The sequence below is a fragment of the Anastrepha ludens genome, unplaced genomic scaffold, assembly GCF_028408465.1.
Source record: "Anastrepha ludens isolate Willacy unplaced genomic scaffold, idAnaLude1.1 ptg000078l, whole genome shotgun sequence".
Lineage (NCBI taxonomy): Eukaryota > Metazoa > Arthropoda > Insecta > Diptera > Tephritidae > Anastrepha > Anastrepha ludens.
In genome coordinates this window covers 42,501-57,500 of record NW_026530048.1, presented here as the reverse complement: position 1 = coordinate 57,500, position 15,000 = coordinate 42,501, and the positions used below count along the sequence as shown (strand labels likewise).

Here is a 15,000-nt window from a genome sequence, read left to right as displayed (position 1 = left end):
GAGGGAAAATCCAAAATCTGGATTCTCCCCGACAAAGGAAACATCCCGAATGTACTCGTACGTCGCGCGACCGTTGGAACTATTGTCCCAACGGTTTTGCCACACACGAAGCATGCACTCGTTCAACAGCCTTTTACACTCTAAAAACCCCCTTTCTACATCACCGTCGGATAACCATCCAACACGCAGCGGCATACAAAGCCTCCTTCTCAACCTGAAGGCAACCGCCCGTTGCACGACTAACAGGTCAAGAGGAGGCGCACCTAACAACACCTGCAACGCATCCGTACTCACTGTACGGCATACAGGCAGGCAGGCAAGCAACATAATGCGCTGACACGCCATCAGATGACGTTTGCCAACCGACTTTAAAGCCGATTCATACCATATAGCAGCGCCATAAGTGGCACAGGCCACAAATAGGCCCCGATATACCGTGCGAACCGCGCGCCGGCTAAGACCCCAGTCAAATCTGACAACGCGACGCACTTGCCCAACGATTGCCTGCAGCCGCTCCCTCAACGACACTAAGTGTGGAGTAAAACACATCCTTTCACTCATAGTTAACCCCAGGTATTTGACTTGCGTCACATACCTAATCCCTACCCCATTCAAACGAACAATCGGTGGACGACTCGGGGACAATCTGCCCTTAAGCAGCATTGTCACCGTTTTGTCCATTGATATATCCACTCCCACATCTACCCCCCAATTGTGGGTCAATGTAAGGAGCTGCCCCCCCACTCGCTCCAGTTCCTCACGCGAACGACCCTCAACCAAAATGAGAAGGTCGTCCGCATACGCACAGTGTTTACAAAGTGGCTCTAACTGCCGAAGCAGGGAGTCCATCATGAGGTTCCAAATGAAGGGACCACAGATGGATCCCTGCGGACAGCCTCGCACCACCCCAATCTCCACACTCCCGCCCACACCTACCATAGATGCTTTTCTGTCCGAAAAATAACTCCGCCATAGAGTAATTTCCGGACAACCAAGCTCCTCTAGTCGTTGTAACACACGATCCCAGCGCAAGTAATCAAATGCCCCCTTAAAGTCAATAAACATGCCAAGGACATATTTATTGACGTTTCCCCTAACTACACTCTGAACATACATCCACGCATCTTCTACACTACGTCCTTTCCTAAACCCATACTGCCTATCCGACCTAACACCCCGAGTTAGCTCCTGAAGCCGCTCAACCATAACCCTTTCCAGCACTTTTCCAAGCACCGGAAGGAGGCTGATACCACGATAAGATCGAGGATCACTCCTGATCTTATCGGGCGACTTCAAGAGTACAACAACCCTAGCAACTTTCCACTCACGTGGAAAATATCCCTCCCATATGCATTTATCATAAATGGCCTCCAAGTATTCCGGAATGAACTTCCACAAGCATTTGCACATCTCTCCGTTCAAACCATCTAAACCTGGAGACCTTTTAGACCTGACCAGGCCAAACGCATACCCCAACTCCCCAACGTCTAGTGGAGGAACAGGCACCTCTTGTGCAGGAGGAACCTGAACCTCAGCCCTTGGAAAGAACTCACCTAACAAAACATTGGCGCACTCTCTCCACGTTGTTGACACAGTGTCACCCACGCGAAGAGAGCTAGCCATCTCATTTCGACGGCCCCGACAGATCCTAAGGACCTGTCCCCAAGGGTCGTCCCTATTATCCCCCACAAATCTCCTCCACTCTTCCTCTTTCACTCTCACCAACATTTTCTTATATTCTTTCATTCCTACACTAAATTGATACCTGAGCTGGGACAGATTCTCCGAATTGGTCCGCCTGCCGCGTTGAAACAACCGCCTCAAGCGTCGGACAGACCTCCTCTTTGAATTTAACTCACTCGTCCACCATTTCACACCTTTCATTCTCACAGCCCTAGCTTTCCTAAACACTAAGTCATTCACTCCCCAGACACATTCAGATAGACGAGCAATTTGCTCATCAACCCCCAATTCCTCAAACTCACTAAGCGGTATACCCAATACCGCTTCCCTAACAGTATGTCCATATCGGTTCCAGTCAGTACACGAGGTACGCCATCGCCTCAATGGACTCCCCCCCTCTAACTGCGGGGTACGGGGAGTAACCATAATTTGTATTAAATTATGGTCACTAATTCCCCAACCCCCCCTAACACTCCATTTACACTCGAACCTACTCGCTGCTGCGTCATTCATGAGCGTCACGTCAATGTCACTCACACCTCTAGGCCCCTCAAACGTATACCATACGCTTGGTTCGTTTGCTACGAGGAGGTTATTCGCCACAAGCCATTCGCTCATAACCTCACCCCGATCGTGGCTCCGATATCCAGCACTATGCCTGGATACCTTGCTGAACCACATCGGGGAGGTAGCATTCGCATCAAGACACACGATGGCAGGAATGCTACTCTCATGGAGTAGCACCGCATCTATGTACCTTAAATAGGGCTCCAGAGGCTCGTCAAACTTGCAATACAAGCTGACGACATTCATTCTGCCGAATTCCCCCTCGACACACACACATACTCCCCACTGTGATGAGTCAACTACTACACAAGAGTAGCTTGGCTCACACACAGCTACTGCGGCATTGACTCCAAGGTCCGTAAAGACCCTGAAGCCCCCAGGAAGACCTCTCACCACCCCATTGGTGGAGTATGGTTCCTGGAGCAAAGCAATGCCGCAGCCCCCCTCCAACATACACGCCCCCAATTCACACATCACGGCATAAGCCCCCTGACAGTTCAGTTGATATAGCTTAACCATTAATGTCTAACGAGCGCACGGGCAACAATCGCACAGTACACCGGGCAGACAGTGGACATCATCAAATGCCCGGCTGGCTTGCCCTTAAACGCACAGTTGCGACAATGCGGGGCATTGCCACAACCCGCACTCCTGTGTCCTTCTTGCCCGCACCTTCGGCAGACATCCTTCTTGGCCCTGCATTCTGCCACCCTGTGATCGAATCCCATACATCGGAAGCAGCCGGGCGTCAGTTGGTCCGGCCGTACCCGGAAGGAAAACCACTTAACGTAGCAACGACCTGCTTCCAGGAGGGCGGACATTAGCATGTCCGTGCCCTCAAGGACAACATTCGTCACCCCATCAGGGCTGACCTTCCAAGGACGGCTGACCATCCTTACGTCCTTCTCAAGGCACCCAGGGCTGAACTCCTTGAGGTTCAAACGGAACAACTCTCCCATGAATTCATCAGGGGAGATCTCCGTGTGAACCCCCTGGACCACAACCCTAGGTCCCAGCTTCCGACGTATGCTCACATCGAGCCCCACCTCGGAAAACTTGGCATTTCTCACCAAGTTATCCCTCTCAGCAACTGATGGGGTGCGAATAATCGCACCTCCATCCTTCAACGGGCGCACCTCGTGCACCCTTACCCCCATGGAAGGCCCTACCTCCTTTACCACTTTTTTGATCACCTCTTTGGACGTAGTGGGGATCTTACCCCTCACTACGACCGACCAGGTCTCAACTGGCTTGGGCACCGGCAACGCCGGCAACACAGGCGCAGGCGCCTGAGGTGCCGGCATCATCGCTGCACCAGCCAGCGCAGCTCCAGCCGTCCTCTGAGGTGCTCCCTCCCTAGTTATCTTCGTGGCTTCTAACCGCCCACGAAGATGGGCTATTTCCGTCACCATTTCCACAAACAGTTCCTCGAACTCCAAGGAGTATCCCAGGAGGTCTTTTGCCACACTTTTCGGGACGTCGTCCATATCTATGACGGCTCCACTAAAGGCCGTCACAATGGACTTGAAGCGCCCCATAAATTCGCCCCCAATTTTTATTCCCGAATTTTCCAGGGAAGCACCGAAATTCCTGCGGATTTTCTCCATGCGCTTCCCGGCTGGACCTAATTTATCCCCTGATTTACGCACCTTTTTCACCCCCCCCTTTTTCTCCCCCTCGGAAGCGCCCTCGCTTCCGCTTACCCCCGACTTACCTTCAGGTAACTTAGGGGCTACCTTCCCCTCGTCACTCGCCTTTACTACCGGAACTGCTGCACCTCCAGCGGTCTTCTTCCTAATACGGGGAGGGGACCGCAAAATAACCTCCTCCTCCCCCGACGTTGTCTCGTCCATCGCCGACGACGGTACAACAGAACCGATGGGAAGAGGGGTATTCGCCCTCTTCCGCATATCGCTTAATTTGGGCATCGCCCAATGCCCCACCAACTAGCTTGACGAATCCGCCGTATATCGCTCCCAAGCAACAACAAAAACAGGTCACTCTTGGGCGACAGTAAGGTACTGCAAGACAGGGATGAGTCCCGCACAGGCACGCACACAGCAACCACACCTAACGGCAAGCCAAAGCAACCGCGAGGACGTAGCCCACACCACCAGCCAAAGGTCTGGCAAAGGCCACCACCAATGCCCTGCCGGACAGAACACCGTTCCCCGCACAGGGACGGGTCGACCAATATGAAGCTAACGCCGGGCTCGACCGTAGGCCAAACGCAGCACGCTGTGAACACGGCACCTGCACAAGGTATTCAACCTTGGCGCAGCACTGTACCCACGCACAAAAATAACACCCCTTTTATCACTGCCGAAGATAGCAATATAACAGCACGCCAAACTATCGACGCACTCCCTATATCCACGCCGAAAATTAACGGCACTCACAAAACCACTAATAGTTCACAGCTATGTACAGCCACGCGCACAATTGGTGTCACTCGAATAACGGGCACACTTCCCGTATTCGCACAATGGCACTCACTAACACAGTTGCCCTTAACAGCGTACAGCTACTGTACAGCCACGCTAATCGTAGCGTCACCAAAATTCCGGTGAAACACACAACGGCACTCACTTTACACAATTCTCGGAATCACTATGCAGCTCATGTACAGCTACACTATAGCGTCACTCGATTCGCGGTAATACTCGCGGATATAGCACAAAACGAAATTGACAAAAATTTATGCGCTCGCGACACGACACGTCTTCACTGCTCAACAATCACAATGAGAATGAGTAGATAGGGACATCGTCGTGTAGGGTTTTTACGTGAGTTCTCGCTGGCGACAGCCCAAACCCACGGTGCTCAAAAGCACAACGGATCAAAACAATGCGTTGATCAGCGCCCCAAAAATGCCGAAGCATTTAAGGATACCGATTGGTAGTGTGGAATGGACACACTAACCACCTTGGTAGGGTTCGAGGTCTATCTAACCCTCTGCCGTTCTATGGGTCCCGGCACCCGGTTGCATTGCAACTCCACATCGAGCCAAAAGGCTCTACCCGCATTTAGGTGTTAACCACAGCCACCACGATACTCCCCGAAGGGCCTACCTCAAGAACAGGTCGGAGCAAGCTCCGAGGGCCCCTGTTCCCCGTGGTACCAGATTTAAGTCTCCGGTCAGACCTCGTAGCCGAGACTACTGCCAGTTGAGCTTCCATACAGCTCTGGACTGGTGGCCATTCCCCACACCCAAACCCCAATCCCACAACAAAACACACCGCCAAGAATGGCCAAAAACTAATCAACTGAACGCCTTAAATTACGTCGCCGCATAAATACCTCACGCGCATATTGCCCTAACATTTCGACATTCCGACGGTTGGCAATCACACCACTCACATCATACCGTCCATTAGTCCAACTAATCCCCACACCCACAAGATCCCTAATGTCTGAGTACCTCGGGCATTCACAGAGAACGTGAACCCAGTCCTCTCTTGCCGACCCACAAACACATTCCTCACTTGTAGACAAGCACCTCTCATGCAAATACGCATTAAGAGGCCCATGTCCTGTAAGGAGGAATCCTAGGCTGAGGGAAAATCCAAAATCTGGATTCTCCCCGACAAAGGAAACATCCCGAATGTACTCGTACGTCACGCGACCGTTGGAACTATTGTCCCAACGGTTTTGCCACACACGAAGCATGCACTCGTTCAACAACCTTTTACACTCTAAAAACCCCCTTTCTACATCACCGTCGGATAACCATCCAACACGCAGCGGCATACAAAGCCTCCTTCTCAACCTGAAGGCAACCGCCCGTTGCACGACTAACAGGTCAAGAGGAGGCGCACCTAACAACACCTGCAACGCATCCGTACTCACTGTACGGCATACAGGCAGGCAGGCAAGCAACATAATGCGCTGACACGCCATCAGATGACGTTTGCCAACCGACTTTAAAGCCGATTCATACCATATAGCAGCGCCATAAGTGGCACAGGCCACAAATAGGCCCCGATATACCGTGCGAACCGCGCGCCGGCTAAGACCCCAGTCAAATCTGACAACGCGACGCACTTGCCCAACGATTGCCTGCAGCCGCTCCCTCAACGACACTAAGTGTGGAGTAAAACACATCCTTTCACTCATAGTTAACCCCAGGTATTTGACTTGCGTCACATACCTAATCCCTACCCCATTCAAACGAACAATCGGTGGACGACTCGGGGACAATCTGCCCTTAAGCAGCATTGTCACCGTTTTGTCCATTGATATATCCACTCCCACATCTACCCCCCAATTGTGGGTCAATGTAAGGAGCTGCCCCCCCACTCGCTCCAGTTCCTCACGCGAACGACCCTCAACCAAAATGAGAAGGTCGTCCGCATACGCACAGTGTTTACAAAGTGGCTCTAACTGCCGAAGCAGGGAGTCCATCATGAGGTTCCAAATGAAGGGACCACAGATGGATCCCTGCGGACAACCTCGCACCACCCCAATCTCCACACTCCCGCCCACACCTACCATAGATGCTTTTCTGTCCGAAAAATAACTCCGCCATAGAGTAATTTCCGGACAACCAAGCTCCTCTAGTCGTTGTAACACACGATCCCAGCGCAAGTAATCAAATGCCCCCTTAAAGTCAATAAACATGCCAAGGACATATTTATTGACGTTTCCCCTAACTACACTCTGAACATACATCCACGCATCTTCTACACTACGTCCTTTCCTAAACCCATACTGCCTATCCGACCTAACACCCCGAGTTAGCTCCTGAAGCCGCTCAACCATAACCCTTTCCAGCACTTTTCCAAGCACCGGAAGGAGGCTGATACCACGATAAGATCGAGGATCACTCCTGATCTTATCGGGCGACTTCAAGAGTACAACAACCCTAGCAACTTTCCACTCACGTGGAAAATATCCCTCCCATATGCATTTATCATAAATGGCCTCCAAGTATTCCGGAATGAACTTCCACAAGCATTTGCACATCTCTCCGTTCAAACCATCTAAACCTGGAGACCTTTTAGACCTGACCAGGCCAAACGCATACCCCAACTCCCCAACGTCTAGTGGAGGAACAGGCACCTCTTGTGCAGGAGGAACCTGAACCTCAGCCCTTGGAAAGAACTCACCTAACAAAACATTGGCGCACTCTCTCCACGTTGTTGACACAGTGTCACCCACGCGAAGAGAGCTAGCCATCTCATTTCGACGGCCCCGACAGATCCTAAGGACCTGTCCCCAAGGGTCGTCCCTATTATCCCCCACAAATCTCCTCCACTCTTCCTCTTTCACTCTCACCAACATTTTCTTATATTCTTTCATTCCTACACTAAATTGATACCTGAGCTGGGACAGATTCTCCGAATTGGTCCGCCTGCCGCGTTGAAACAACCGCCTCAAGCGTCGGACAGACCTCCTCTTTGAATTTAACTCACTCGTCCACCATTTCACACCTTTCATTCTCACAGCCCTAGCTTTCCTAAACACTAAGTCATTCACTCCCCAGACACATTCAGATAGACGAGCAATTTGCTCATCAACCCCCAATTCCTCAAACTCACTAAGCGGTATACCCAATACCGCTTCCCTAACAGTATGTCCATATCGGTTCCAGTCAGTACACGAGGTACGCCATCGCCTCAATGGACTCCCCCCCTCTAACTGCGGGGTACGGGGAGTAACCATAATTTGTATTAAATTATGGTCACTAATTCCCCAACCCCCCCTAACGCTCCATTTACACTCGAACCTACTCGCTGCTGCCTCATTCATGAGCGTCACGTCAATGTCACTCACACCTCTAGGACCCTCAAACGTATACCACTCGCTTGGTTCGTTTGCAACGAGGAGGCTATTCGCCACAAGCCATTCGCTCATAGCCTCACCCCGATCGTGGCTCTGATATCCAGAAGTATGCCTGGATACCTTGCTGAACCACATCGGGGAAGTAGCATTCGCATCCAGACACACGATGGCAGGAATGCTACTCTCACGTAGTAGCACCGCATCTATGTACCTTAAATAGGGCTCCAGAGGCTCGTCAAACTTGCAATACAAGCTGACGACATTCATTCTGCCGAATTCCCCCTCGACACACACACATACTCCCCACTGTGATGAGTCAACTACTACACAAGAGTAGCTTGGCTCACACACAGCTACTGCGGCATTGACTCCAAGGTCCGTAAAGACCCTGAAGCCCCCAGGAAGACCTCTCACCACCCCATTGGTGGAGTATGGTTCCTGGAGCAAAGCAATGCCGCAGCCCCCCTCCAACATACACGCCCCCAATTCACACATCACGGCATAAGCCCCCTGACAGTTCAGTTGATATAGCTTAACCATTAATGCCTAACGAGCGCACGGGCAACAATCGCACAGTACACCGGGCAGACAGTGGACATCATCAAATGCCCGGCTGGCTTGCCCTTAAACGCACAGTTGCGACAATGCGGGGCATTGCCACAACCCGCACTCCTGTGTCCTTCTTGCCCGCACCTTCGGCAGACATCCTTCTTGGCCCTGCATTCTGCCACCCTGTGATCGAATCCCATACATCGGAAGCAGCCGGGCGTCAGTTGGTCCGGCCGTACCCGGAAGGAAAACCACTTAACGTAGCAACGACCTGCTTCCAGGAGGGCGGACATTAGCATGTCCGTGCCCTCAAGGACAACATTCGTCACCCCATCAGGGCTGACCTTCCAAGGACGGCTGACCATCCTTACGTCCTTCTCAAGAGACCCAGGGCTGAACTCCTTGAGGTTCAAACGGAACAACTCTCCCATGAATTCATCAGGGGAGATCTCCGTGTGAACCCCCTGGACCACAACCCTAGGTCCCAGCTTCCGACGTATGCTCACATCGAGCCCCACCTCGGAAAACTTGGCATTTCTCACCAAGTTATCCCTCTCAGCAACTGATGGGGTGCGAATAATCGCACCTCCATCCTTCAACGGGCGCACCTCGTGCACCCTTACCCCCATGGAAGGCCCTACCTCCTTTACCACTTTTTTGATCACCTCTTTGGACGTAGTGGGGGTCTTACCCCTCACTACGACCGACCAGGTCTCAACTGGCTTGGGCACCGGCAACGCCGGCAACACAGGCGCAGGCGCCTGAGGTGCCGGCATCATCGCTGCACCAGCCAGCGCAGCTCCAGCCGTCCTCTGAGGTGCTCCCTCCCTAGTTATCTTCGTGGCTTCTAACCGCCCACGAAGATGGGCTATTTCCGTCACCATTTCCACAAACAGTTCCTCGAACTCCAAGGAGTATCCCAGGAGGTCTTTTGCCACACTTTTCGGGACGTCGTCCATATCTATGACGGCTCCACTAAAGGCCGTCACAATGGACTTGAAGCGCCCCATAAATTCGCCCCCAATTTTTATTCCCGAATTTTCCAGGGAAGCACCGAAATTCCTGCGGATTTTCTCCATGCGCTTCCCGGCTGGACCTAATTTATCCCCTGATTTACGCACCTTTTTCACCCCCCCCTTTTTCTCCCCCTCGGAAGCGCCCTCGCTTCCGCTTACCCCCGACTTACCTTCAGGTAACTTAGGGGCTACCTTCCCCTCGTCACTCGCCTTTACTACCGGAACTGCTGCACCTCCAGCGGTCTTCTTCCTAATACGGGGAGGGGACCGCAAAATAACCTCCTCCTCCCCCGACGTTGTCTCGTCCATCGCCGACGACGGTACAACAGAACCGATGGGAAGAGGGGTATTCGCCCTCTTCCGCATATCGCTTAATTTGGGCATCGCCCAATGCCCCACCAACTAGCTTGACGAATCCGCCGTATATCGCTCCCAAGCAACAACAAAAACAGGTCACTCTTGGGCGACAGTAAGGTACTGCAAGACAGGGATGAGTCCCGCACAGGCACGCACACAGCAACCACACCTAACGGCAAGCCAAAGCAACCGCGAGGACGTAGCCCACACCACCAGCCAAAGGTCTGGCAAAGGCCACCACCAATGCCCTGCCGGACAGAACACCGTTCCCCGCACAGGGACGGGTCGACCAATATGAAGCTAACGCCGGGCTCGACCGTAGGCCAAACGCAGCACGCTGTGAACACGGCACCTGCACAAGGTATTCAACCTTGGCGCAGCACTGTACCCACGCACAAAAATAACACCCCTTTTATCACTGCCGAAGATAGCAATATAACAGCACGCCAAACTATCGACGCACTCCCTATATCCACGCCGAAAATTAACGGCACTCACAAAACCACTAATAGTTCACAGCTATGTACAGCCACGCGCACAATTGGCGTCACTCGAATAACGGGCACACTTCCCGTATTCGCACAATGGCACTCACTAACACAGTTGCCCTTAACAGCGTACAGCTACTGTACAGCCACGCTAATCGTAGCGTCACCAAAATTCCGGTGAAACACACAACGGCACTCACTTTACACCATTCTCGGAATCACTATGCAGCTCATGTACAGCTACACTATAGCGTCACTCGATTCGCGGTAATACTCGCGGATATAGCACAAAACGAAATTGACAAAAATGTATGCGCTCGCGACACGACACGTCTTCACTGCTCAACAATCACAATGAGAATGAGTAGATAGGGACATCATCATCGTCTGGTGTTTTTAACGTGAGTATCTGCTGGCGACAGCCTGAACCCACGGTGCTCAAAAGCACAACGTATCAATACAATGCGTTGATCAGCGCCCCAAAAATGCCGAAGCATTTAAGGATACCGATTGGCAGTGTGGCATGGACACACTGACCACCTTGGTAGGGCTCGAGGCCTACCCATACCTCTGCCGTTCTTTGGGTCCCGACACCCGGTTAATTGCAACACTACATCGAGCTAAAGCTCTACCCGCGCTTTAGGTCTCAACCACAGCCACCACGAAAACCTCCCCGAAGGGCCGTTCCCATAGAACAGGTCAGAGCGAACTCTGAGGGCTCCTGTTCCCCGTGGTACCGAGTTAAGGTCTCCGGTAAGACATCGAACCCGAAGACTCTGCCAGTTGAGCATCCATACTACTCAGGCACTGGCAAACCTAGATTTTAGTCGCCTTTTACGACAGGCATACCTTACCTCGGGCATATTCTAACCCCTGCACCGCTGGGGGGGAGTAGATAGGGACAGTAGGAATCTCGTTAATCCATTCATGCGCGTCACTAATTAGATGACGAGGCATTTGGCTACCTTAAGAGAGTCATAGTTACTCCCGCCGTTTACCCGCGCTTACTTGAATTTCTTCACTTTGACATTCAGAGCACTGGGCAGAAATCACATTGTGTCAACACCCGTTAGGGCCATCACAATGCTTTGTTTTAATTAGACAGTCGGATTCCCCAAGTCCGTGCCAGTTCTGAATTGATTGTTAATTGATAATCGTTATAATTTAAAAAGAATATATATCGAATGATATAATTCCTTAAAAATTTTAGCAAGAAAGTTCCACAATTGGCTACGTAACTACTATCCGGGGAACAAGAATCGTAATTCTCTATTTACCCAGAACGAGTACATAAACCATGGTATTGCTTCCCAATCAAGCCCGACTATCTCAATCTTCAGAGCCAATCCTTATCCCGAAGTTACGGATCTAATTTGCCGACTTCCCTTACCTACATTATTCTATCGACTAGAGACTCTTCACCTTGGAGACCAGCTGCGGATATTGGTACGGCCTGTTGAGAAGTTTGCGTGACCCCACCATAAATTTTCAAGGTCCGAGGAGAAAATATCGACACAACAGTAAATGTCATGCTCTTCTAGTCCATCTACCATATCTCTCTTCGAAAGACTTCCATGGTAGTACGACTATAAAACAGAAAAGAAAACTCTTCCGATATCTCTCGACGGCTTCTTTATGGTCGTTCCTGTTGCCAGGATGAGCACAAGGCCCATTTTTAATAACAAACGGATACTCAACAGGTTACGGAATTGGAACCGTATTCCCTTTCGTTCAAAATAATTCAAGTATTTAATTATTTTTTAATATATATATATAAATTTTATTAATATTTTTTTTTATTAAAAACTTGAAAATTTTCGGCTTTCGCCTTGAACTTAGGACCGACTAACTCGTGATCAACCACTGTTCACACGAAACCCTTCTCCACTTCAGTCCTCCAAGGTCTCATTCGATTATTTGCTACTACCACCAAGATCTGTACCAATAGCGGCTCCATGCAGGCTTACGCCAAACACTTCTAAGCACACTATTGTACCCTCCTACTCACTAAAGTTTCAAAATTTATAAATCAATCGAAATTGTTTTATAAATCATCTACTTTAGCGGTAATGTATAGGTATACAACTTAAGCGCCATCCATTTTAAGGGCTAGTTGCTTCGGCAGGTGAGTTGTTACACACTCCTTAGCGGATTACGACTTCCATGTCCACCGTCCTGCTGTTTTAAGCAACCAACGCCTTTCATGGTATCTGCATGAGTTGTTAATTTAGGCACCGTAACATTACGTTTGGTTCATCCCACAGCGCCAGTTCTGCTTACCAAAAGTGGCCCACTGGGCACATTATATCATAACCTCAACCTTCATATCAAGAAAGGTGAGGTTCTTACCCATTTAAAGTTTGAGAATAGGTTAAAATCGTTTCGACCCTAAGGCCTCTAATCATTCGCTTTACCAGATAAGATTATTTTATATAATTTTTAAATGCACCAGCTATCCTGAGGGAAACTTCGGAGGGAACCAGCTACTAGATGGTTCGATTGGTCTTTCGCCCCTATACTCAATTCTGACAATCGATTTGCACGTCAGAACTGTTTCGGTCTTCCATCAGGGTTTCCCCTGACTTCAACCTGATCAAGTATAGTTCACCATCTTTCGGGTCACAGCATATATGCTCAAGGTACGCTCCAGTTAGAGGTATAAATAATAATAAATTATCATTATATATTACATAACTATATGGAACGCCCCGGGATTGAATTAATTGACTATTTAAGAAAATAGACTAAAAATTAATCCCATTATATTTTTAAGTTAAGTTAATTATGCCATTAAGTTTAATATAACTCAATGACTTGCACATATGTTAGACTCCTTGGTCCGTGTTTCAAGACGGGTCCCGAAGGTATCCTGAATCTTTCGCATTGTTAATCATATAAATGCATACAAATAAATATTAATATCATAGATATTAAATTTTTTGTAAAATTCAAAAAATGAATTTTAGCATTATATATAATAAAATCTATCAACACTTTATCAAATCATTAGTATTTATTCTATGTTAATATGCTTAAAAAGCAAATTAATTTAAATAAACTTAATATCACCAATGATCTTTTGATAAATACTTTATTATGTTAATAGATTACAATGTCCTTATATGAAAAAAATGCACATTATTTTTAATTATTTAATGATGAATTTTTCATAATGGATATTCAGGTTCATCGGGCTTAACCTCTAAGCAGTTTCACGTACTATTTAACTCTCTATTCAGAGTTCTTTTCAACTTTCCCTCACGGTACTTGTTTACTATCGGTCTCATGGTTATATTTAGTTTTAGATGGAGTTTACCACCCACTTAGTGCTGCACTATCAAGCAACACGACTCTTTGGAAATATCTTTCTAGTAATCATTAACGTTATACGGGCCTGGCACCCTCTATGGGTAAATGGCCTCATTTAAGAAGGACTTAAATCGTTAATTTCTCATACTAGATATTAAGATATTCCATACACTGCATCTCACATTTGACATATAGACAAAGTGACTTAGTGCTGAACTATTTTCTTTTCGCTCGCCGCTACTAAGAAAATCCTTGTTAGTTTCTTTTCCTCCCCTCATTAATATGCTTAAATTCAGGGGGTAATCCCATATGAGTTGAGGTTGTTTTAAAATATTTTTTATCTTCTCACAATTTAATAAATAATTATATCATCTTTTCATCTCTATTTTTCTTTTTTCCTTTTATATAAATATATATTATAAATAATAATTATGTAAAATGAGGCAATTCTAGAATAAAAAAAATTAATTTTTATGCTAGACATTCCTCCTTTAATTACATATATAAATTAATATTTTATATATATATAAATAATATGAAAATTTTTTAAAGAGAATACTTAGATTCAAAATTTTTTTTATTTCATTTTATTTGAGAGGATTTTTTTTTTTTAAGAATATATTAATAAATAAAAAATTCATTATATATCTTTATTTTTTTGCTATTAATATTATGAATTATTTAAAATCCAATAATATACACATTTGCTTAAATTCAATTATTTTTATAAAAGAATAAGCAACTTATTTAGCATAGTCTTACAACCCTCAACCATATGTAGTCCAAGCAGTACTTTAAAATTTAATTTAATGTACATAACAGCATGGACTGCGATATGCGTTCAAAATGTCGATGTTCATGTGTCCTGCAGTTCACACGATGACGCACAGTTTGCTGCGTTCTTCATCGACCCATGAGCCAAGTGATCCACCGCTTAGAGTATTTTTTTATTTATTTTTATTTATAACAAATGTCAATTTTTTTTTGCATATATTAATTGAAAGAGTAAAATTAAATAATAATAATAATAAAATATAAATTGATTTTCTTTCAATAATATATATCAAATATATTTAACTCTAAACATTTTTATTAAGTTGCGAATGTCTTAGTTCAACAATAATACAGTGGTGGTATTTATTATGTTTGATTATTTTGTATTTTTTTAATCATTTTATTTATATATAAATATAATAATAAATATATACCACTTTTGTTATTGTGAACAAATTAACTTATCATTCAAT

The 15,000-nt window shown here is 47.4% G+C and overlaps 1 non-coding gene and 1 pseudogene across 1 annotated transcript; both read right to left on the bottom strand.

Moving 5' to 3' along the window:
- Positions 1 to 11,296: 11,296 nt before the first annotated feature.
- Positions 11,297 to 14,076, bottom strand: LOC128871055 (large subunit ribosomal RNA; annotated as a pseudogene).
- Positions 14,077 to 14,514: 438 nt separating this feature from the next.
- LOC128871056 (5.8S ribosomal RNA) lies at positions 14,515 to 14,695 on the bottom strand. Its single transcript, XR_008455696.1, has one exon. It is a non-coding gene; the product is annotated as a 5.8S ribosomal RNA (ribosomal RNA).
- Positions 14,696 to 15,000: the final 305 nt, after the last annotated feature.